This window comes from Macadamia integrifolia, chromosome 12, assembly GCF_013358625.1.
Source record: "Macadamia integrifolia cultivar HAES 741 chromosome 12, SCU_Mint_v3, whole genome shotgun sequence".
In the NCBI taxonomy this organism is placed as follows: domain Eukaryota; kingdom Viridiplantae; phylum Streptophyta; class Magnoliopsida; order Proteales; family Proteaceae; genus Macadamia; species Macadamia integrifolia.
Window position 1 is genome coordinate 15,821,670 of NC_056568.1, and position 24,804 is coordinate 15,846,473.

The 24,804-nt window shown below is 40.6% G+C and overlaps 1 long non-coding RNA gene across 1 annotated transcript in view; it reads right to left on the bottom strand.

Annotated features, from left to right (window-relative positions):
• LOC122057252 overlaps positions 1-20,821 on the bottom strand; it is a 29,749-nt gene extending 8,928 nt beyond the window's left edge. The window contains exons 1-2 of the long non-coding RNA XR_006133498.1: positions 20,401-20,821; positions 20,204-20,307 (exon numbers count right to left, since the gene is read on the bottom strand). This is a non-coding gene — a long non-coding RNA (uncharacterized LOC122057252). The remainder of the gene's footprint in view (positions 1-20,203; positions 20,308-20,400) is intronic.
• Between the last annotated feature and the right edge of the window lie 3,983 nt (positions 20,822-24,804).

Below are 24,804 nucleotides of genomic sequence, written 5' to 3' on the forward strand. Positions count from 1 at the left end.
AGGAAAGGTTTGAACAATTACATGACTTTGAAGGTGGATCCGTGAAGTTTGGCAACAACAATGGTGCCAGAATTACAGGGAAGGGGTCCATAAGTTTGAACCATGGGAAGGTGAAATCCCTTGATGTCTTGTATGTTGAAGGACTCAAACACAATCTTCTTAGCATCAGTAAAATTTGTGACAAAGGGCATGAAGTAACTTTCACTAGTAAAGGGTGTGAGATAAGAAGATCAAGCAGTGGAAAGGTTGTAGCTACTGGACAGAGAACTTCAGGGAACTTGTACACCTTGACAGAGTTAGAGAAAGATTCTTGCATGGTCAGCATAGATGAGGAGACATGGTTGTGGCACAGAAGACTTGGGCATATTGGTTTCAAGAACCTTGCCAAGATTTCTTCGAAGAAGGCAGTGAGAGATGTTCCTAAGTTGAAGAAGCTCTCCAATCCTATATGTGCATCTTGTCAAAAGGGAAAGCAAACCAGAATCTCCTACAAGTCTAAGGAGTATTATTCCAGTTCTCCATTGCAGTTGATTCACACAGACCTATGTGGTCCTATGAGGACACCTAGCACCTCAGGAGAGAGATACATCATGTTGTTTGTTGATGATCATTCAAGAATGGTGTGGGTGATGTTCTTGAAACATAAGTCAGAGGCTTTAGAAAGATTTAAGATCTTTAAGAAGCAAGTTGAGAATCATACAGGGAAGAAGATAAAGTGTCTGAGATCTGACAGAGGAGGTGAGTACAGTTGGGATGATTTTGAAGAATACTGCTATGAGTATGGTATCAGGAAACAAACTTCAGCTCCAAGAACACCCCAACAGAATGGTGTTGCAGAGAGAAAGAATAGAACAGTGCAAGACATGGCTAGAACAATGTTGGCAGAGAATGATATGGGTAAAAAGTTCTGGAAGGAGGCAGTTCTAACTGCAGTGTACATCCATAACAGATGTATGTTGAGACCTCATGAAAGCAAGACTCCATATGAAATCTGGTTTGGAAGAAGGGCTACAGCAAGACACTTCAAGGTCTTTGGTAGCAAGTGTTATATCAAGAACACAACCCAAGATTTGGGTAAGTTTGATGATAGGGCTGATGAGGGCATATTTTTAGGTTATTCTACTTCAAGTAAGGCCTATAGATGCTACAACAACAGACTTGGAAAAATTATAGAGAGTGCTGATGTCACAGTTGATGAAAAAAGGGATATTCCTTCAGGCTCAGGAAATGATCTTCTAGAATTTGAAGATCTTGATGATGAGAATGACCTGGTTGATAGTAGACTCAAAAGCAAAGATGAGGTTGATGTTGAATAGGATGAGGTAGATTCAGATGAGCAAAGGAGATATAACAGAGTTGATCAACAGGAAACAGATAAGTTAATCATTGGTGACCCCACTGTAGGTGTTCAGACTAGAAGAATGAAGACCAACACATACTCTCTTCTTTCAAAGATTGAACCAAAAACTGTTGATGAGGCAAGCAATGATGAGAGTTGGATGAAGGCCATGAATGAAGAACTTGATCAGATAGAGAGGAATCACACTTGGGATCTAGTCCCTAGGCCAGTTGACAAGAATGTGATTGGTACTAAATGGGTTTTCAGAAATAAACTCAATGAAGATGGTCAAGTGGTGAGGAACAAAGCAAGACTTGTATGCAAAGGGTATGCTCAAGTGGAAGGCATTGATTTTGAGAAACTTTTGCTCCAGTGGCAAGACTTGAGGCTATCAGAATGTTCTTGGCTTTGTCAGTGTATAAGGGGTTCAAGGTCTATCAGATGGATGTTAAATCAGCTTTTCTAAATGGAAACTTGAAAGAGGAGGTTTACATAGAGCAGCCTGATGGGTTTCAGCTGAGTGAGGACCCCACTCTTGTGTGCAGATTGAAGAAGGCATTGTATGGTTTGAAACAAGCTCCAAGGGCATGGTACTCCAGATTGGACTCTTACTTGTGCAAGTTGGGTTTCAAGAAAGGCTTAGTGGACAGTAATCTCTACATCAGAACTGAAGAAAGTAGTCAGCTTGTGGTGGTTGTGTATGTAGATGATATCATCTTTGGGGGTCACAAAGATGAGTTGTGCAAAGATTTTGCAATGAGGATGCAAGATGAGTTTGAAATGTCCATGTTGGGTGAACTATCATTCTTCTTGGGTTTGTAGATCAATCAAAAGAAAGAAGGTATCTTCATATCTCAGTCCAAATATGTGAGGGAGATGTTAAAGAGATTCACCATGGAGGATTGCAAGCCAGTTAGTACACCTATGATGACTGGGTGTAAGTTGAGCAAGGAAGATGACTCTCCATCAGTTGACCACACCTCGTATAGGTCAATGATTGGTAGCCTATTATATCTGACAGCTAGTAGGCCTGACATCTTACAAGCTGTGTGCATGGTAGCCAGATTTCAAGCAGGACCAAAAGAGACACATGTGGTAGCAGTGAAGAGAATTTTCAGATATTTGAAAGGGACTAGTGAGTTTGGGTTATGGTATCCGAAAGTCAAGAGCTTTAGTTTGTCAGCTTTTTCAGATGCAGATTGGGCCGGATGTGTAGATGATAGGAAGAGCACCAGTGGTGGTGCATTCTATTTGGGGAGCAGCTTGGTGGCATGGCATAGTAAGAAGCAAGAGTCAGTCTCTCTTTCAACTGCAGAGGCAGAATACATTGCAGCTACATCTTGTTGTACACAAGTGTTGTGGATGAAGCAGATGTTGTAGGATTTGAGTGTGGAGGTTGAGCAGGCAGTGCCACTATATTGTGACAATACTAGTGCTATCAATATCTCCAAGAACCCGGTGATGCATTCTAGAACGAAGCACATTGCTATCCGGTATCATTTCTTAAGAGACAAGGTGATGGAAGGTGAAGTAAGGATGGAGTTTGTTCCCACAACAGAGCAGGTGGCTGACATCTTCACTAAACCGCTTCCTAAAAATCAGTTTGAGTTCCTCAGATAGAAGCTGGGAGTAGTGGTTCTTCCAAAGCACTAGTAGCATTGGGAGAGGGGGAGCAAGTTGCTTGATGTTGCTACCCCCATATTGGACTCAGGGGGAGTCCATTGGTTCCACCCTTTGTACTTGTTGTCAAATGGGGAGAGAGTTACTCATCGGAGCTTTAGAGTGTATTAGTGATGAGGTGGTTGCCAACAACTCCAAAGGGGGAGATTGTTGTTTTATGGTTGTCCTTGTTGGCAACTCGGCCACGTGGCGGTGATGACGTGGCCAGTTTAGGTGACATGGATAAAAATGATGACATGGAAGTGTCCAGTGTCACCGATGAGATAACAGAGCAGCTTGGTATGCATAGAGTGGTTTAATACATCATTAATAGGCGGTGCGGGTTTCTGGGTCAAAACTGGTAAAATTGACCTATTTACGATGAGGGCATTTTTGACAGTGAAAATGACATTTTTGGAAGATCGGTTCTTCATGAAAAAGATAGATTGTAATTTACCTAGTCCAGTGCATTTGATTTTGTCACATTCCGATACCGTATGAAGAAGTTACGGCATTTTTGGCAGTCGAGGGTAGTTTCGTCATTGAAGATGAATTTTTTAAAGGAAGTGTTCTACATGTAACAATACGACAAAAATACAATCTTTCCAACGGTTCTGATTTCATCACGTTCCGATTCTGTATGAGAAAGATACATCATTGGAAAGGTGTAGGGGCATTTTTGTCTTTTTACATGGATGATTCAGATGATTGAGTCTTCTGAAAAGTAGTAGAGCATCCAGTTACGATTCCAATGCACTTCGTTTCATCTCGATCGGATATCGTATGAAAAAGTTATAAATGTTTCCGTAAAGTTGGTTCGAAAATCCAAACCGAAAATCCATCAGTTGCTCTCGGTGTTGGGTGGATTTTTCGGAATTTATTTTTGAAATTTGAAGGGCTTTTGTGTAATTTAAATATTTTAAAGGTCTGAGTTGTAAGGGGTCTTTAAGCACTGAAACATATGGAGGCAGGGGCTTGATTGTAATAAAGAGGAGTAAAGGGAAGTGAAATGGATGGTCAAGCTTCAACCACGTAGGCTTGATGCCCATCCAAAGGCTGCTGAGATTTTGGTGTGATATGGACGAGATAGATGCTTGCGCGTAGGATTTGATTGGTTAGGTGCATAATTCTTGATGCACTGGCGCTACACCTTATCAAAGTATATTAGTGTGTTTCGCGCGTGTATAGAAGATATAAAGAAGATTCCAATCTTAATGATCTCATGAAATCATATTAAAGCCAACATGGAGGATTCGGATCCAATGGTCAATAAGCCTTTTCACTTTTATGAGTGGGAGACAAGCTCCCTTAAAATCCGGAAAAGCAACCAATCATAGATCGACAACACTTCTGACGATGTCAGCGCCTACGTCATGATGACATCATCGAGATTCAAATCTAACGGTTTGGATCTATTGTCCGTTGGTTTAATCGGACGGCTTGGATTATAAGATCTTTTATATGAGATCTACGGTCAGATTTCGCCCCTGTTGTGCACGCCGCCGGTGTAGCCTACGCCACCCCTACGAAGATTCCATTTCAGGCTATCTCATTGCTCCAACTTCAAATGGTTATATCTCCCTCATTTTAACTCGGATTTGGGTGAACCAAGTTGCAGCTTCTTCGTTGTTTCAAGCCCTACACTATGGAAGCAAGAAAAATGGGTTTTGAGTGAAAGAAGGCTACGGTTTTGGTAGGAGAAGTTTCCCCCTCTTTGTTGGTCCTTGAATGAACATACATTCTTGATGATAAATGTTCTTAGGCCATTAAAGGAGGTAAAAGAGGTGGTTGAAGTGTGTTAATGGTACATTAACTCAAAGCCAAGGAAGAAGAGAAGAAAGCAAGGATGTGTTTGCTTTGAAGAGCAAGAAGCCAAGGAGAGAGAAGGTGTGAGCACCAAACTTGTCAGTACAAGTTTCCAGTCATCCCAGGCAATCGGTTGTGAGATTCTCTAACCTTTGATTTTACATTACATGTATGTATGTATGTTAGGGTTAGTTGTGGATGAATGTATACATGCTAGGTTAGTTGTGGATGAACTGTAAGCATGCTAGCTAGTTGTGGATGCATATGCTAGGCAGAGCTTGACTGTAGGGCATTGATATAAGCCCAATTTAATTGTATTATTTATTGTGTGCTTAGTGGGTGCTAAGCACCGGGAGTGGGTGCTCCCGTGTAGTGGGTGCTATACATTGTATTGACACTACGAGTGCCATCTCAGCTTCGGCTTGAGAAAATTGGGTGTGGGTGCTCCCAACTGTGGGTGCAGTCAAAAGTAGTGTATTGAGTAGGTACGAAGCCTTTATAGGCACTACTCCGGGGATGTAAGTAAATTTCCGAACCTCGTAAAAACCCTGTGTTGTAGGTGCTTGTTGTTTGCATTTGATATTGAAGTGCGTGGAATGTGGAATGGGTGTGCATACTTGGAAGTGCCTATGAGAGGCTGAGTGTGCATACGACTGTGTGCAAATAAGGACAGGTATATCAGGTTTTTCTTGGCCAGACATCAGACAGGCTTTTGGGGATCAGAATTGGACTCACTGATTCACCCCCCTCTCAGTGATGCCGGATTATAACAAATATGTCATCTTAGAATCCGGATGCTCCTTGCTGCCACAGATGGTCTCGTAAATGTGGTCATATGTCTCCGAACTTAAGGATGGGCCCACCGGCTTACTCCTTGGGGGACTGTAGAATTACTGCCCAACCGATGAAATGTCTAAAATACTAGCGAGGGTGTCCACAGTCAAGTGAATGTTCACCCCCTTCACATTGCTAGTGATTGAATACTCCCCATACTGGTAAGAGACCTCCAAATTACAATAGAATCTTCGAACCAGTTGTTCATAGCATGGACGATCTATGTTACGAATAGACTGCCAACCCAGTGCAGTGAATCTCTGATGAAGTTGAATCTTGTGGAAATCACTGATTACCACGATCTTCTCCATCATCACCGACCTCTTTAGAAAGGCCTGCCAGTTGATTGCCCCCTCCAAACTTCGGAAGAGTCCCTCATCATAGTCTAAAGGATCGATGGGGGCATGTCCTTGTCGCCCTGTGCAAAGGGCTGGGAAACTAGTCCCTGCACTTTTCCGCTTAGAAGTTGTGGCCCTACGTCGATTGGAAGAGGATGCGGGTTCCTTGCCCTTGCGAGAAGACATCCTAGTAAGAAAAGAGAAGGAATAATGATAAGCAAGGATGTTGCATAACAAAGGAAGCAAATAGGTGGGTGAGCAAGCATATGTAAATGCACCTAAATACATAATGTGGATTATTATAAAAAAAAAATGAGTGGTTAAACCATGGAAAAATGAATAGGAGGAAGCCCCCAAAACATGATATCCACTAGCACATTGCAAAATAGAAAAGTAACAAAGGCGTATAAAGCATGGCAAGTGAGAACTGATGGAAAACCTCATGAGAATTTCCTCAAGTGGGGTAATTGGTGTCAAATGATGGAAAACCCCAAATTTCAATGTGCAAGTTCAATCTAAGAAAATGAAAAATCTCATAAAAGTGTAGAACTTGAAACTTACATATCAATGATAGTAATGCCTATCCTTATACAATCAAGAATATGCAAGGAAATTTTTATTATGACATTGAGGTGCAATTAATGATAAGTGATTCAAAGTTGTTCACAAGTATGAAATGATATGAAGAGAATCATAGAAACCCAGAAATTTTTTCAAGAAACCCAACACAAAATAGATGGGATTTCATGGAGAAGAGATGGATTTTCATGGAAAAGAGATTGGGATTGCAAGCATATACAAGTTTCCATGATCTCTCCAACATTGTAAGTGCAAATCAAGGATAAGAAATTTCATTTGAGTTGTTAATTAGAGAGAAAAGGGTAGAGATAGAAGAAAACCCCAAATTGGAGAAATTAGGGCTTGGTTTGGGATTTTCTCTCATAGATTGGGTAGTAAAGCCCAAAACTATGAATGAGTCACAAAGGAAGCATAATATTCCCATGGAATGATTGTTCTATGGAAAGAAACATGAAAAAGATCAAGATTTGGGGAGTATAAATGGATTCAACCTCCAAAATACATGTTCCAAGAAGAGAAATGGAGAAGAGACTTACTTGAGAGTGAAAGGAGCTTGGATATTCCAAAATCCGCGGAATCGTTGAGTGAAAACACGAGTGGATGCACCAAGAAACCTCCAAAAGTCGCCCTAAGTAAGCCAAGAGAAGGAATGGGGGAAAGAGGAGGAAAAAGGGGCTTAAAAGCCCCTGTGCGTTTTTCACCTCAGGTTGGACCGACGGGCCTGACACGAGCTGCCCGCCGGTGGGCAACCCGCTGGTGGCAGCCCGTCGGTTGGGAGAAAAAAAAAAAGAGGGAGATTACTATATATATAATATTGATAGGTAATAAAAAAAAGGGGGGGGAGTTGAGTGGGACCATCGTCCTACTTATCGAAGCACTTGCACAATACTTTCAGGGTTAAGCTGTGGCTAGATGCAAGACATCATACACTACAATATCCTGTGTGTTGGCATATGATTATGTGCCTATGTAAATTCTAAGGTACTTAACCAATGTTTTTTGTATGGTATGTTCTAGGTGCAAGGTACCTCACGTGGTCCTCGTCTGGTCGGCCGATCACCAAATCCTAGAAGGTCCCGCTCTGTGGGGCAAACCCCACTCCCACAACCTCAAGAAACCTTTAATCAGGGTGTGGCACAAAGGGACCCACCTGTGACTACACTTCCAGATCCTCCACCGGTCATCACTCCAGGTGATGTTACAACCATAATCCAGCAGTCACAACAAGCCTTCCAGCATCAAATGCTTCAGCAGCAGCAGGCATTTATGGTTGCTATACAGAAACAGTTAGACCTTCCTCAACCCGATCAACATCCCCGGATAATTACTCCACAAGACCCACCTGTAGGGTCTGGTATGGGGCCACAAGCTGGAGGTACACCTCCAATTCAGCCACTCAACACTCCTCCGTATATGGTGCCCCCTCCGTACCCTTACAATACGACATATGCACCCAATTACCCACTGACGAATAATACGTCAAGGGTAGTGGAATCTTTCAAGAGGAATTTGCCACCTGTATTCTCTAAGGTGGGAAGTGATCCTTTAGAGCAGGACCAGTGGATCCAAGAGCTGGAAAAGATATTTGAGGTAATCGAGTGCACTAAGGCACAGAAGCTTATTTGCACGGGGCTGCAACTCAAGAATGAAGCCAACTCTTGGTGGCAAGCCTCTAAGCCTATATTATTGGCCGCACATCTGAAACCCACATGGGAGCAATTCAAGGAGTTATTTTTGGCCAACCATTACCCTCGTAGCTTCAGAGACCATAAAGAGACGGAATTCATGGCCTTAACTCAAGGGAATAAGACTATCCTTGAGTATCAGCAGCAGTTTGAAAGTTTTTTCTATTTTTCCCCTAGGCACATGAGGTCAGCTGAAGAAAAGACTGCAAGGTTTCTAAAGGGATTAAAGGTATCTATTAGGTCAGTGCTCGAGGTCTTAGATTTGACAGATTATGGCCAGATTGTGCAAAAGGCTAAGACCATGGAAGATAAGTAGAAGGGAGAATAGTCCCTCACACCTGGATTGTGGAAGAGGACTAATCCTTTTCCGGACATGGGAAATTCATCCAAGGTATACCGTGGATCGTATAGTTCTGGGCCTATATACAAATAGCCCTATAGGCCATCTGGCTACTTTCCTCGCCCAGCGGGTGGTCCGGGCTCTACTTCTTTTCACCTAAACACTAGTATGGCGCCTACAGTCACCAGGCCACCCCATCCCCCATCCGCATCAGGTCAGGTGCAAAGGGGCCCTGCCCCAGTTTCGGCATCAAAGATCCGTTGCTTTAATTAACATTCCTATGGGCACTATGCTAAAGATTGTCGGGTCAGACCAGCCTTACCCTCCAGTCAGCCCTCTGCGTACAGACCTCCCTTAACTTGGGGGAATCAACCGCAAGGAAGAATGTATGCCTTATCAGCTGAGGAAGCTGAGGCCAGCACGGAGGTGGTAGCAGGTAGATTTTAATTTAAGATTTTCCTTATGTTAACTATTGATGACCTGCTGTACTTATATGCATTGTTACACTAGGTGTTCTACCTATATCGGGCATACCAGCCTATGTCTTGTTTGATTCAGGAGCTACACATTCATCCATATCTAAGAGATTTGCTAAGAAACTTGGTATGTCACCCAGGACACTAGATCATGGGATGATTGTTAGTATGCCTACAGGAAAAGTTACACAGTTAAAGGAGGTGTATGGGCCGTGCCCAGTGGAAATCAGTGAGAAGAAATTGGATGCACAACTCATTAAATTCAACATGCAGAATTTTGATGTTATACTGGGCATGGATTGGTTGTCGGCCCATCGAGCTAATGTGATGTGTGCTAAAAAATTAATTAAGGTGACAGATGATGAAGGGAAAGAATTGGTATACGAGCAGATAAAATGAAACGGGCTAGAAAGGTCCTCGTCTCCGCTCTTCAAGCGGTAAAGTTGTTGGAAAGTGGATGTCAGGGTTACTTAGCATCGGTACTTGATGTTGATGCAAAGGTTACACCTTTAGAAAAGGTAAATGTGGTTAAAGATTTTTCTAACGTCTTTCCAGATGATCTGATGCATCTATCGCCTGATAGAGAGTTGGATTTTGCCATAGAATTGATTCCTGGAGCAGCTCCAGTGTCTAAAGCTCCCTACAGGATGGCACCAGCTGAATTGAAGGAGTTACAGATGTAGTTGCAAGAATTACTGGAAAAGGGGTTCATTCACCCAAGTGTTTCACCTTGGGGTGCCCCAGTATTGTTTGTCAAGAAGAAGGATGGCAGCTTGCGTATGTGCATCGATTACCAGGAATTGAATAAGCTAATCGTTAAAAACCAGTATCCATTGCCACGCATTGATGATTTTTTTGACCAACTACAAGGTGCAAAGGTATTTTCAAAGATAGACCTTAGATCAGGCTATTATCAGCTCAAGATAAAGAGCGGCGACATACCCAAGATAGCGTTGGCACTAGCTGAATTGAAGGAGTTACAGATGTAGTTGCAAGAATTACTGGAAAAGGGGTTCATTCGCCCAAGTGTTTCACCTTGGGGTGCCCCAGTATTGTTTGTCAAGAAGAAGGATGGCAGCTTGCGTATGTGCATCGATTACCAGGAATTGAATAAGCTAACCGTTAAAAACCGGTATCCATTGCCACGCATTGATGATTTGTTTGACCAACTACAAGGTGCAAAGGTATTTTCAAAGATAGACCTTAGATCAGACTATTATCAGCTCAAGATAAAGAGCGGCGACATACCCAAGATAGCGTTCAGGGCTCGGTATGGTCACTATGAGTTCCTAGTGTTATCTTTTGAGTTAACCAATGCACCGGTAGCATTCATGGATTTAATGAATCGAGTATTTCACGATGTCCTTGATAAATGGATAATTATTTTTATTGATGACATCTTGATCTACTCTAAGACAAAAGAGGAGCACACTCAACACCTGAGGATGGTGTTACAAAGGCTGAGAGAACAACAATTGTTTGCTAAATACAGTAAATGTGAATTTTAGCTTGAGCAAGTTGGATTCCTGGGATACGTAGTGTCTGAGACCGGAATCGAGGTGGATCTTGATAAGGTGAAAGCAGTAGTAGAGTGGAAAAGCCCTAAGAACGTTACTGAAATTAGAAGTTTCTTGGGTTTGACTGGATACTACCGGCGCTTCATTGAGAATTTTGCTCGGATCTTAGCACCAATGACTAAGTTAACCAAAAAGGGTGTGAAATTTGAATGGGTAGAGGAATGTGAGAAGAGTTTTCAGGAATTGAAGAAAAGGTTGGTGTCGGCCCCTGTGTTGACCATCCCTAAAGGCACAGGTGGAATGACAGTCTACACTGACGCTTCTAAGGTTGGGTTGGGTTGTGTTCTCATGCAACGCGGAAAGGTGATAGCGTATGCATCCCAACAACTAAAGGAATATGAGAAGAACTACCCCACTCATGACTTGGAACTAGCCACAGTCATTTTTGCCCTAAAGATTTAGCAACATTATTTGTATGGGGAGAAGTGCGAGATATACAGTGATCACAAGAGCCTTAAGTACTTTTTCACCCAAAGAGATTTGAACATGAGGCAGAGGAGATGGCTCGAGCTCATGAAGGACTATGACTATGACATTCAGTATCATCCTAGCAAGGCTAATGTAGTGGCAGATGCATTGAGTCATAAGGCACAGACTGTGTCACTCTCATACTTAGCAGCCAGCCCACCACTCATACAAGAGGCGACGCTAATGGATGAAACCCTCTTATATGAAGGAGCAACCTTAAAGTTTGAACATCAACTAGAAAACCTTAAATGGTTGACTGTATCCCTGGCAGCTCTACAGGTGCATCCATCTATTAGACAAGAGGTGATAATGAAACAACCTTTGGATCCTGAATTACAGCGGATCAGAGTAAAGATTCAAGATCAAACAATGAACGACCTTGATTTCGTTTTAGCCAGTGGTGGGGCATTATTGTTTTGAGGTAGGTTGTGTGTGCCCGATGATTTGGAGATACAAGACAAGATAGTACGAGAAGCACATAGCTCCGAGTACTCACTCCACCCAAGAAGTACAAAGATGTATAAAGACCTTAAACAAAATTACTGGTGGCCAAGCATGAGAATCACAATAGCCCTGTATGTAGCAACTTGTCTTACATGCCAAAAAGTAAAAGCTGAGAGGCATCGACCTTATGGTACTCTTCAGCCACTCCCAGTACCAGACTGGAAGTGGGATAGGATTTTAATGGATTTTGTCACCGGACTACCATGCACACCTAAGGGGATGGATTCGATATAGGTGATAGTTGATCGGCTTACTAAGACTGTTCATTTCATTCCCATCAAGACCAAGTTCTCTATGGCCAAGTTAGCACAACTTTATATGGATAACATAGTACGCTTGCATGGAGTGCCAGTGAGTATTGTGTCAGATAGGGACCCAAGGTTCACTTTCAGATTTTGGAAAAGCTTCCAGCATGCTTTGGGATCACAATTGAATTTGAGTACTGCTTTCCACCCACAGACTGATGGTCAGTCGGAGCGAACCATACAGATATTAGAAGACATGCTCAGGGCATGTGCAATGGAGATGCGTGGTAGTTGGGAAGAATATATACCCCTTATGGAGTTTGCCTATAACAACAGTTACCAAGCTACAATTGGGATGGCTCCATATGAGACATTATATGGTAGGAAGTGTAGAACTCTTCTGTATTGGAATGAGGTAGGCGAACGCTGAATGTTAGGACCTGAAATGATACAGATGACTTGTGACAAGGTTGATATTATTCGAGAAAGGATTAAGGCAGCTCAGTCACGTCAAAAGAGCTATGCAGACAACCGCAGGAAAGACATTGAGTTTCAAGCAGGAGAAAAGGTGTTTCTCAAGATTTCTCCTACTAAAGGGTTGCAAAGATTCCATAAAAAGGGTAAGTTGAGCCCGAGATACATTGGCCCATTTGAGATTTTTTTAACTCAGGTTGGCTCAGTAGCCTACATGGTTGCTTTGCCACCTTCTCTCGGGAATGTTCATAACGTATTCCATGTATCCATGCTGAAGCGATACGTTCACGATCCATCGCATGTATTACCCGTGGAACCAAAAAATCTAGAAGCTGATATGACTAATACAGAGCAGCCAGCTGAAATCTTAGACCGAAAAGTGAAAACCCTTTGCAACCGCTCTATTTCCTTTGTAAAGGTGCGATGGGCTAATCGTTCAAGAAGCATCTTGGGAGAAAAATGATGAAATCCAAGCCAAGTACCCTCATCTTTTCGAACAACCAGGTACGTCAATTTCGAGGACGAAATTTTCAAAAAAGGGGGGTAAATGTGATACCCTATTTTTTAAACCTGGTCTAATTACACGGTTGACCCGGTTTAACCATACAGGACCCGAACCAGAGAGGGTTAAGGCGGGTTCCTTATGGACCATAATGGCAAGGGTGACTTTGAACACAGGTTGGCCAGACAAGTCCGAGTCATTGCCAGAGGAGACGGGTGTACCCAAGTCGTGCACATGCACGTATCATAAGGCCATGTATGGATAATGCTGGTATGTAGCCGTATCCTAAAGCACATACGTATAATATACCGTGTGCCGAGAGTCGAATTCCATCAAAATCCCACTTGTTGGCTAATTTTCGGCCCTCAGGTGGGCGGTCACAGGTGGGCGCATCCGCCCACCTGAGCGACCCACCCATACGGTTACTAGATGTTTCAAAAAGTATAAATAGCATTTATTGTGTTTTTCATTTTCTCATTATTACACTAAAGAGTTGGTAAGAAGAGTAAAGAGGAGAGAGAAAAGGAGGAAGAAAAGAGAACGAAGAAGAAGAAAGGGGAAGGAAGAGGAAGAAGAAATGGATTTAAGCGGCGCCAAGGTTTGATCTTCCCATTCCGATGCCGGAAGAGTGATTCCCAACACGAGATCTACGATTGGAGGTGAGCAAAGGCTATGCTTCTTAAACTTTCACCAAACCCAAGTAAAACCCTTGATTTGGGTAGAGTTCCTTGAGATCTTGTAAATCCCACTTGAGATGATGAATCTAAGGTTTAATAGATGGTCTATGTGTTGATTTTGAAGGATTTGAAGAAGTGTTTACAAGATTTGAGAAGCATTGGTGATTTCTTGAGCTAAGAAGTGATTTTGGGGTTTTGAAAGAGTTCTTGAGCAAAGAAGGTAAGATGGCTTTTCAATCCTTAAATCTAACTTAGATCTAGGTTAGAATCATCTTATAAGACCTTGGAAGTGTGGAAATGTGATTAGAAAAGCCCCATTTGATTTCCCAAATGTTGGGGAAAGTTTCAAGGAAGAGGACAATTTTCCACCCTCTCAGGTGGGCTGGGACCGGTGGGCTGAACAGCCCGCCTGAGGGCACCCGCCTAAGAGGGCAGACCCTCGGTCCCCACCGGTGGGCCAATCGGTGGGCCAAGATCAACGGGCCGACCTGCCGTCGGTGAGGACCGATGATCGGTCCTGACCGATGGGTCAATCGGCGGGCCACCCCGCCCACCGGAGATGCCCGGTGTGTCATAACAGGTGGGCTGTCCGACCCACCCGAGAGGCCCCCAACATGATTTTGTGTTTGAATGGACCCAAACGGACGTGCCACCTCTTTTTGTGATTCTAAACATGATTTAACCATTAAATCTTGTTAGTTTTGACCCCAAACTGATGAAATGCTAACCCTATTCACTTATGTTAGGTTCACCGAAATTTATGTTTCTCGCGCTGAATCTCACCCGTACCAGGCATGAGTCTTTGTACACGACAAGTAAGTGGGGAGAGGATGTTTGGCTTTATTTTAAGGCTTGTTGTGCATCATTCAATTGTATCTAGATTAGCCATGTCATCATGCAAACTATGTGTAGCTTAGTCATCCTCATATGATTATGACATACGTGTGGTGTTTTACTTTCTCAATGGTAAATGATTGATGTGCGTATGTGATGAATGATGGAATCATTGTGCATGATGCATTATTAGACCAGATGTCGTAGTCGGCTTGGAAACGAGTGCATTGGTGGCCCGTGGAATGGGACGCAGTGGCATTATGCAATCGTACTATGTCATATAGGAGCATACGGTTTAGGGTTATCATCTTCTCGTGCTACGACCCTTCCCAACAGGGGTTGAGGTGTTGGGTTACCACTTGGGGGGAAGCAGTGGTCGTGGTTGTCGGGTCACTGTGGTGGTTAAACATATGCCCGGCTGGTCATTAGGACAGTCGGCAACCTCAGTGGTATATTCAAGAGGGCCAATCGTACTGCTTTTAAATTACTGGAGTCAGCACCTTTACTTTCTGTCACTTATTTTTATGTTGAGAGCCGGTAGTCGACATGCTTTACTTTTTCGAGTACTCGCGATGGGCCTTCTCCAACAGCCCTATGGACATATCGCGGGATGGAGTTCGTAGCTCATACCCAAAGTATACGCGCACTGTGGTTGTAGTAGCACTAAACCAAAGGCTTAGTAATGTTTAGGTGGATGAGGTTTAAAATGAATTGCATAGCATATAGTGTATATGGATGTGATTGTTGTGTGGATTGTTGTGTGGTCCTTGTTTTCACTTACTGAGCTAGTGAGCTCATCCCACGTGCGCACCTCTTTTAGATGATTTTGCAGGTCACCAGCCTGAAGATCAAGGTTCGGGCCCCACAGTTGAGTTTCCTGACTGGGATTGGTGGGTCCCCGAGGAGTATGAGCACGGCACGGATTGCACGTGAGAGGGTTGTGCTACGGGACCGCAGTATTGATGCTGTGCAGGGTTTTACTTTTTGATTCTTTTGATGACCCCTTTTTTTTGTGTACTTGATACGCGAATTGTTATTCTTTTGTGTAAATATCATGCCTACGGGCCCACATGTATTTATCTATATACTACAATTTGGGTATCAAGTATATTGGGGGTATTTACAGGTAAATTAAGTCTTCCGCTGAACTTCTGAACGTTTATCTTAGATGTGTGTATGTTGTGGTTGGGTACTGTATCAGATGATCCTGGCAAGTTTGGGTTAATCGGAGTTAACCCGGTCACCGGTCCGATCTGTGTGAACGGGGCGTGACACCCCCCCCATACAAAAAGAAAAAAGAAAAAGAAACAAAATCCAATCTTCAAACAAAGTGCCATTTTCTACCAGCTCTAGATCTCAGTTGAGATTTGGGATCCCAGACATCCTCAGCCACGTCTATTCCATACAGGAACCCATATGCCTCCACTTTACTACCTAATCTATGATTCATATTTCCTGAAATAAATAATACACATAATCGTTAATCGACACAATGTATACTAGATTCACATTAAAGACTCTCATCAGAAACATTTTGATTGTTATGTTTTCTTATATGGCTTTGGTTGGTGATGAAGTGGATTGAGGGAGGACTCTGCAACTTTACGTACTAAGACATTATCACCGAACCACTAATCATACTTTTGGTTTATGGTTCTACTATCATTAAATTACTGTTAGCATCCAACAGTGGCTTTAAAGTTATGGTGAGGATGGGTTTTAATCCAGATCTGATTGGGCAAATGCCAAATGCTTTCCATCCTCAGCTACCAATCTCTCTTTAAGAATTCATTTTGTTGGGATTTCTGCTTGATGAGTGATGTAAAACTGAAAACATATTCCAGAAGGAGGAAGAGGGTAGACCAAGGCTGTTTCCAAGCCCCACGGCTTGGGTGTTGATGGGGATTTAGTTTATTAATTAGTTTCTAATTTTAGCTTCTATTTTCAGTCCAATATTAGTTTCTAATTCCAGTCTATATCTAGTTTCCTTTTTCATTAGTTTACAATCTCAGTTTTTTAGTGTCTAAATATCAGTAGTTTTTTTATTTCAGTTCTAGTAACTTTGAGTTACCAATTTTTGTAAACATTCCCCATCATTATAAATAAAGGAAAGGGGTTCTTTTATGCCACACGATTTTGTGAAACAAAAATTATGCTGATGTCACTGCTTCTCTGTGAGAATCTGTTGTGTGTTTGATCTCCTTTTATGGTTGGTGTGTAATCTGAGGAATCAGTGTGGCATGAAGTCCAGGGTGTCTTTTCAGGTTCTAGTACCCCGGTCAAGTCTTCTCTTTTCTCAAGATCTTACACTGCTGCAACACAGGTATTTATACTACAACTTTTTTGCCCAAAAAATTCTGAAATAGAACCTTTTGGCCTCTTCTGCTGAGCCAGTTCCAACCACTATTTAAGCCCCAAATTGAGGTTGATTGTTCCCCTATACTCGCTGATGGATCGACCCAAAGTAGGTCTGATTCTAAGATGCGTTAGAGAGTTAAACTGAATTTTGTCCTGCAGTAGATCTGCCACAATTTAAACAGAATCTGTAACTGATCTATTTAATTCAGTTCTGCCATTTTCCTGTTGTTGTTTTGGAACTGCTCCATCTTATTAATACTATAGGATCTTAGTTTATTGGATCTACTGAAATCTGGGCTAGATAATATTGGGTATTGTGATTGATATTTACTGTTACCCTTTGGTCTGTGTTCTGATTTTTCTTCCTGGTATATCAATCCGCTACGGATTATTGTGGAGGTTATGCGGTTGTTCTTTGGTTTAATTTTCATGCAGTTTTTGGTCTAGTTTTGTTTGTCAAATCTAGTCCTAAATTAACGAGGTTGGCAAGCCTCGTTTGGTGTTGAAGGCAACAAAGAGAACCAAATAAAAAGGGGGATTTACTCTTACCTCTGATGGACGCCAAGAGAGGGGGTTTAATGTGGAAAAATAGAGCAGCAACAATGTAGGGTCTTCAAATATAGAATCAGTAGCACCACAACATTCAGAATTGGTTAAATGTATCATACATCTACAACAAAACTATTCAGAGTTCATGCTGCTTTTCTAGGTATTCAATAAATTTAAAATTATAGAGATGATATGAACCCAGCTCATTTATATCATACCAGCTAGCAGAGATGGTAATAGAATAACTAATGTGGAAATAGATTTTTCAACTGAGTTCCTTCCTCAAACAAATAGTAACTAACAACATAACCACAAGACAATCAGAAAACTAGAAATAAATTGAGTAAAATTTTCTCATATTAACATATATGTGGTGATCCAATTACAATTTATCCATACCGTCTATGTACATGAAGTAAGATCTTAATGAGAAAGCAAATCCTTGATTGTAAATACAAAGAGGGAAGCAAGATGGAGTCCAGAACTACCAGGTTGCATAGAATCCTAATAGCCCCTTAGTCTTATGAAGAGATTATTCATTAATTTCCCAACAATCTAACTAAAATACTGGAATCGCCTAGGTAGTTTAAGCTATTTTGTTCCACATTGCTTGCCTGAATGGCCTCTCAGCATAAGGCGTATGGGTGGGTGGGGGTGTATGGGTGAGGGGGGGTGGAGGAGGGATCCTATCATGTTTTGTTATAGTAGACACACCAAATAGTAGCTGCGTAAAGGACTTGTATAGGTATTGCAGGTAAGATTGCACAGGACATCCACTGACTCTATAGAATGGAATTCTCTTTATGACATGGTTAGATGATTTAACTCTTTTCCATAAACAGATTCAATAAAGCAAAACCCAAGTATTGAAATGCACGTATGAAAGAATGAAGGAACAACAATAAGTAACAAAATTACAAGTTCTTTCCATGCGAGGAAAAATAAACAACATACATTGCCATTTGCTATGAATTATTATCGACTAAACCAGTGAATTTGGCCCTGTCAAGACCAGTTATAATACAAAATTTATACTATTCAGGGGCCAAACCATCTGAACAAGATGACCCATTTTAGCTAACAGTTTGGACTCTAATATAGTACAATCATTGGCCTAAAAGCAGCATTACATTAGTTACACAATTGAAATCACAAGCACTATAAGAAAATATGTAAGAACGGAAAAAGAAAAGAAAACTGAATAATAGGCTTCCACCTCCAACACGCCCCAACCCCGTAAACGCCCAAAATTTGTGTCAAAGGAAAATGAATCATGTCGTTTCAAGAAACCAATGGGACAGATACCCAAGTGACTCGGTAAGACAGAGCTGTCACTACTGGAACAACGGATATTCTTCCTTTGTTGGGACTAAGCTATGGAAAATCAAATAAAAAAAAAAAAAAAAAAAAAAAACAATTCCCAAATTGACTTACTGTATAAATAATGGATTTGTAAAATCAATTCATATTAGGTAATGGCACAGCCCAGACCGATGGGTCTTCAACAGACCACTTGAGACACACATAGAGGTGTAAGAGACGTAAAAAATAAAAGAGAAAAACATTCAGCATGGTCCCATTTACTAAAGAAGGAGTCTTATTTTGGAGAACTGTTACCTAGAAGCAGTCAATGAGACACCTTATAAAACTCAGTAGCCTTTCATTCTTATCATCATGAAGTTGTACTGTTTCTCCTTGCTTAACGGAATGAAAGAAAGGGAAAGAAATTTTATTCACGATTGTAGAAATAGATATGAAAGAAATAAAAAATGAACTAGAGTCACACAACCAGAGAACAAGAACCAAGGTGAAGAACACCCTAAACTTTGATATTTCAAAGGCCTTAATTGTAATAGTGCATGAGGCAAGGGATCTATAAAGATCTCAATTCTAACAGTTTCTCTAAGAAATAGTCTCATTCACTAACAAGCTGTATAAATTTTGAAATTCTTTCTATGTTCTACAAATGCAGCATTTTTCTATTACACATGCTTCTGATAGTAGGTCTTGGATTCTGATTATCTTTGTGTGTCTGCTGGACAGCAACAACCTACATTGAGTTCACTTGTTTGTCCTTTTAATAGTAGTTACAATGGCACTTGAGGACACCTTTCATCCAACATCAATGCATATTATCATTGAAAAGAAAGTGTATATATTTTAGTTCTTCTCATAGCTACTTAGTCCTAAGTAAGAATAATTGTATTCTTTCCCATTGAGACCTGCATAATAAACCACCTTTAAGCTTTCTATGCTTCCTAATTTGACTCCACACTCTTAAACCTTTTCAGCCCTTTCAATGAAATCAAACACAAACCAGCAAGCTTGATTTCCATCCTATTTTAAACCATAAATTCCTGACCCGCCACAATTTTCTTATGAAATTGAAATTTTCGACTATCAAACTCCAATTTTAGTTTAACAAGAAAATCTAATCTCATCATTGTTCCTCAACCATTAAACCATCGGTTAAACATCCCAAACTGTTTCAGATAAGATCTTACACCATTTCCAGAAACCATAGAGCATGTTGTAATTCCCTTGATTCCATTGAGGCATTACATCAAACACCTACTAGGCTACTAGTCACCAACTCTACAATCAACCATATCTATGTACTCTCTTTTTTTAGTTTGAACAATTGAATGTGCCATTCATAATAATAATAAAAAAAATAATAATAATAACGAAAGACCCATGTATGATACAAACATCAAGATATAAGTTTCTGTGAATTCGTCTAATAAAAGAGAACAAGAATGAAAATGCTATAAACCAATATCAGAAATGTGACTCCCATTCTCAAAGGAATAGTAAGAGGTTCGAACGAACCAACATGGGAATGGGATTCGTTCGATTCTCTGTGTAGTGAGAAAAAAAATATATTAAAAGAACACAGATTACATAAACAAAATCAGTAAGACATGGAAAACTGAAACACCAAAAGATCATTGCTTACCTCAAGTTATGGGAAGAAGATGACCGATGGTAAGGTTTGTTGATCCCAACAGAGCACTCACGCAAACCCACGAACAAACATGGGAATGGGATTCTTTCGATTCTCTGTGAAGTGAGAAAAAAAAAAAGAACACACAGATTACAAAAACAAAAAACGTATGACATGGAAAATAGGCTGAAAACAAAATCTTTGCTCACCTCATATGAACATCCAACCCAAAGAAGATGAATGATATAAGGTTTGTTGATCCCAATAGAGCACTCGCATAGACCCACGCCCTAAATGACAGTGACACGCACAGTCACTGTGTCTAGTCTGAGTTCTCTCGCCTCCTTTGTCTTTCTCCCATGGCGATGGAGCAGGAGCCGGAGCAGCACCAGAAGAAGTGACAGGAACAACAAACGGTTCCAAGAGAAGAAACTTCAGAATCGTAAACTAGAGGAGAGCACTCACGCAGCACCAGTTCTCTCCCCTCCTCTGTCTCTCTCTGTGTGTGAATGAGAAGTGGATGGGTGTGTCAATTGATTCTTCTCCCTCGACTCCTTCTCCCGCCGTCCTTCTCCCTCCATTCTTATTTAAGAGTGCCATCTCCTGAAACCAGCAACCAAGTCTTCCTCCTCTCGGAAATCCATAGTCCGAACAACTGAAATCATCAACCCATTCTTTCCCCTTTCGGAAATACATAGTCCGAACAGCAACTTATGCCCTCAATAACGCGATCAGATCATCGGACATTAAAGAGTCGATTGTAGAAGACGATTAAACTTGAAATCAGAATTTTTTTCACCGATTGGAACATGAATAATGTCCAACGCGTAGGGATACGAAGTCTGGCTTACGGCTTCCACTGTTTTGGGTATTTTGGTAATACGCAAACTGGTTTTGGGTATATACGTTGAGTGAAACCCATCGTGGGTATTTCTGTAAAACCAAACCCAATACTCGGTAATCAGGTAATTTTCCCTCTGATTTTTACATCTCTTTCTCCCCTATTCTTTTTAAATGCCTAGTTTACCCTTCCTTTTCACTTGTAACCTATTACACTTTTTTTTTTTCAAATTTATTGATTCAAAACATGGTTTGAACCAAACCACTAACAAGTTTTGTTTCATCTAATCATAAGGATATTATAAATTCAAAAAAGAATAATTTTGTATCTAATCTATATCTATATCGGTATCATATGTTCCAATCGGGTGTCACGCATTTTTTATTTTTTTCAATCTTAGATTAGCTGAGACAGATACCAATCTAATACCGATAAAAAAATAGATTGCTAAATTTGTGATGATGGATGAGAAAAAATAATAATAATAATAATAATAAATAAACAACATCCCTAATGATTGGATGAGACGAAATAAAAAAATAATAATGATAATAAATAAATAATATCTTTAAGGACAGATCAATCAATATCCTTGATGATTGGATGAGACCAAACTTTTAAGTGATTTGGTTCAAATCATATTTTAAACCAATCAATATGAAAAAAAATGTAATAGGTTACCAGTGAAAAGGAAGGGTAATCTAGGTATTTAAAAAGAGTAGGGGAGAAAGAGATGTAAAAATCAAAAAACAGGGGAGTATCAGTAAAAAAGTAAAAGATAGGGGAGTTTTAGTAAATATAGGCCAAGTGTAGGGGAGTGATAGTAAATTCCCCTAGTTTTTTTCCTTTTTCTGGTAAGAACCCATAAAGGGTAGGAAGCTACTAAGAAAGTACAAATGGGCACTCAACCTCATTATGTATAGGCCAGGGATTGAGAATACCATTGGCCTTCTTATACTATGAGTTTGCAAATACCACCCTAGGTAGTAGGAAATTTCTCTATGGGTTAGAAAATACCTCCTTGGGTGTAGCTATTTGCCAGAGTACCCTTTTTAATCCGAGCGGGATTCTATTTCAGCACGTGGTATGTATATCTTAAAAAATTAAGTCTTTTTTCTGGTGCAATAAAAAATAAATAAATAAATAAATAAAAAGTCTAGCAGGATGAGTTTGTTGAGAATGAATCCTTTGCATGTAGAACATCTATACCTACATGTGAGGATTCAATACCTGTCCATTTTGCTTCTATATATGCCACTCTTTGCCTATAAATGGCAACAAGTGAGACAACTGTTAGATCCTTAAATATACATAAAGGTCTCAAGTATGTGATCTTAGGCCACATGGATGATTGACATGGCTAATTGATTTTTTTTTTTTTCCTATTTATAGTCATGTCAAACTTGTTGGGTTAACTAAAAATATATGCCCCATGTACTTTGAATTGAACTTTTCTCCTATTTTCAATTAGGGAAAGTGTTTCCTGTGAGAGAGTGTGGTTCCTAGATGTACATGAAGACCAATGAAACTCACAAGGAAGCATCCACAAAGAAGTCATTTTCCCTTTTATGGGAGGAAGGCCGATCATTTCACCCCTCATGTGTCTGGTCACTAGGGCCACACTCCCCTTTCAACTATAATCAACCATTAGATTGTCTTGACTATCACTTTGACCTTTCAACTATCACTTAAAAATGGTGGATCTATTGCCTGGAGAAGCACTGTAAGTATTCTTCCAACTCTTCAAAAAATGGTGTGTCGTAAAATAGGTAATGGGGGTAAGACTTTCTTTTGGTATGACCCATGGGTACCGAACATAACTGAATCTTCTCTCCTGGGGTTCCATGATAATCGACCTACTCCTACTCCTATGTCTCAGTTAAGTGATTTTATTACAAATGCATATATGGAATGTTAATTTACTATCTTCTTTAGTCCCAGCTCATGTTGTTGATTAAATTCTTGAAATCCCAATCTCTCACGTTCATGATTCATGGGCTTGTAAACTTTCTAAATCAGGGGCCTTCTCAACCAAATTGGCTACTAAATTCTTATCTACCAATGTGCCTACTAACAACTATGGATTATTAAACAGGTGTACATGCTCATCTCTTTGCTTACATTGGTGGCCGTTTCTATGGAAACTCAAACTTCATCCGAAATTTAAAGTCTTTTTTTGGAGATTGGCTCTTGGAGGGGTCCCTACAAAGGACATTCTAGGGAAATGAGTGGACATTGACCCTCTTTGTGGTCTCTGTCAAGATAAGGACGAGTCTCATTTACAAATTTTCTTCATTGTGAATTTACTAAAAGGATTTGGGCTGCAAGTCCGTTGGGATTTTGCCCTGAACCTCTTGCTGCAGCTTCTTTTCCCATGGCCTTGATGTATCTGTTTCACATTGTTCCACACAAAGATTTATCTCAATTTTTCCATTGCTTTATTGTCACTTGTTATTACATCTGGCACCATAGGTATGTTGTCACTTTCAAACAGGAGAATGCCAACCCGTATGTTATATTACGACTGTTGAATCAATGGATTGATCATCCAACGCCCTTTGATATGGCCAATCAAGTGATTTCAACCTATAATATATCCAATCTCCCCTCCACCCCTTCGTGGACCCCATCGACTATAATTTGTGTGGGAGTCATTGATGCTTTTATGTCAACTTCTGCTTGGGCTTGTTGCATTGTTAATGTCCACAAAGTAGGATTATTTCAGGCTAACTATATGATGACAAGAAACACAAATGAGGCTTACACGAGGGGATTGCTCATGGGCGTGAACAAGCGAAGGAGGAAGGATGCTTGCACAGAGCGATTTGGACAGACTTAAACAATGCCCAAATTTTGCCAACCAACTTTGACGATTTTTTGTGGCCTTTGCTTGATATTCATTGTTGATGGAGCTAAACTTTTCTCGCTAAACTCAATTTTTGCTTTAAATCTCCTGCAGATGGAGTTATATTTTTTTTGTAAAACTACTTGCTTTTTGGATCCTCACAAGGAGGATCTCTATCCCATCCCCCGTTCCCCTTCTTGATGTACAATCTATGATATATTGTTGGTTTCCTTTTGTTTAAAAAAAAAAAAAAAACTATGTTCGGTTTTGAACTTGAACAGGAGATATAAGGTAAGTTATTTTATTCATAACAACTCTTGGAACATAGAGTCATTGGGATCAATTTTCAATACAAACATCATGGAAATTCCCATGTTCATTCCAACATCTCAAATGATAAATGACGATGCACTATAACCACCAATTGGGTGTATTCCACCAAGGCTTGGGGGGGGGGGGGGTGTAATCAAAGTTTAAGTCAAATCATTGCCAGGAAATGGTGTAAATTTCTTTGGAAATTAAAATTCCACCCAAAATTCAAAATGTTTTATGGAGTATTTCACACAACGGAATACCGATCCGAGCTTTATTAGGGAAATGGATGAACATGGATGAACATGGATACTTCCCGCGTGTTCTATAGCCAACATACAGAAACTACCCACCACCTTTTCTTTTTGTGTGATTCCACCTCACACATTTGGGCTGCCGGTTCAATGGGATTATGATCACAAAACATAAATCCAACAACTTTCGCGTAGGTGGTCAATTATTTCTTTCACCATAAAATGGTTTCCCAATAACTTTATATTTTATGTGGAAACATAAAAATGAAATAATTACATCTGACATCAAGCCTAACCCTACTTTAGTATTGACAAATATTAACAAATGGATTGCTCAGCTTAAGCTGAGCAATAAATCCAA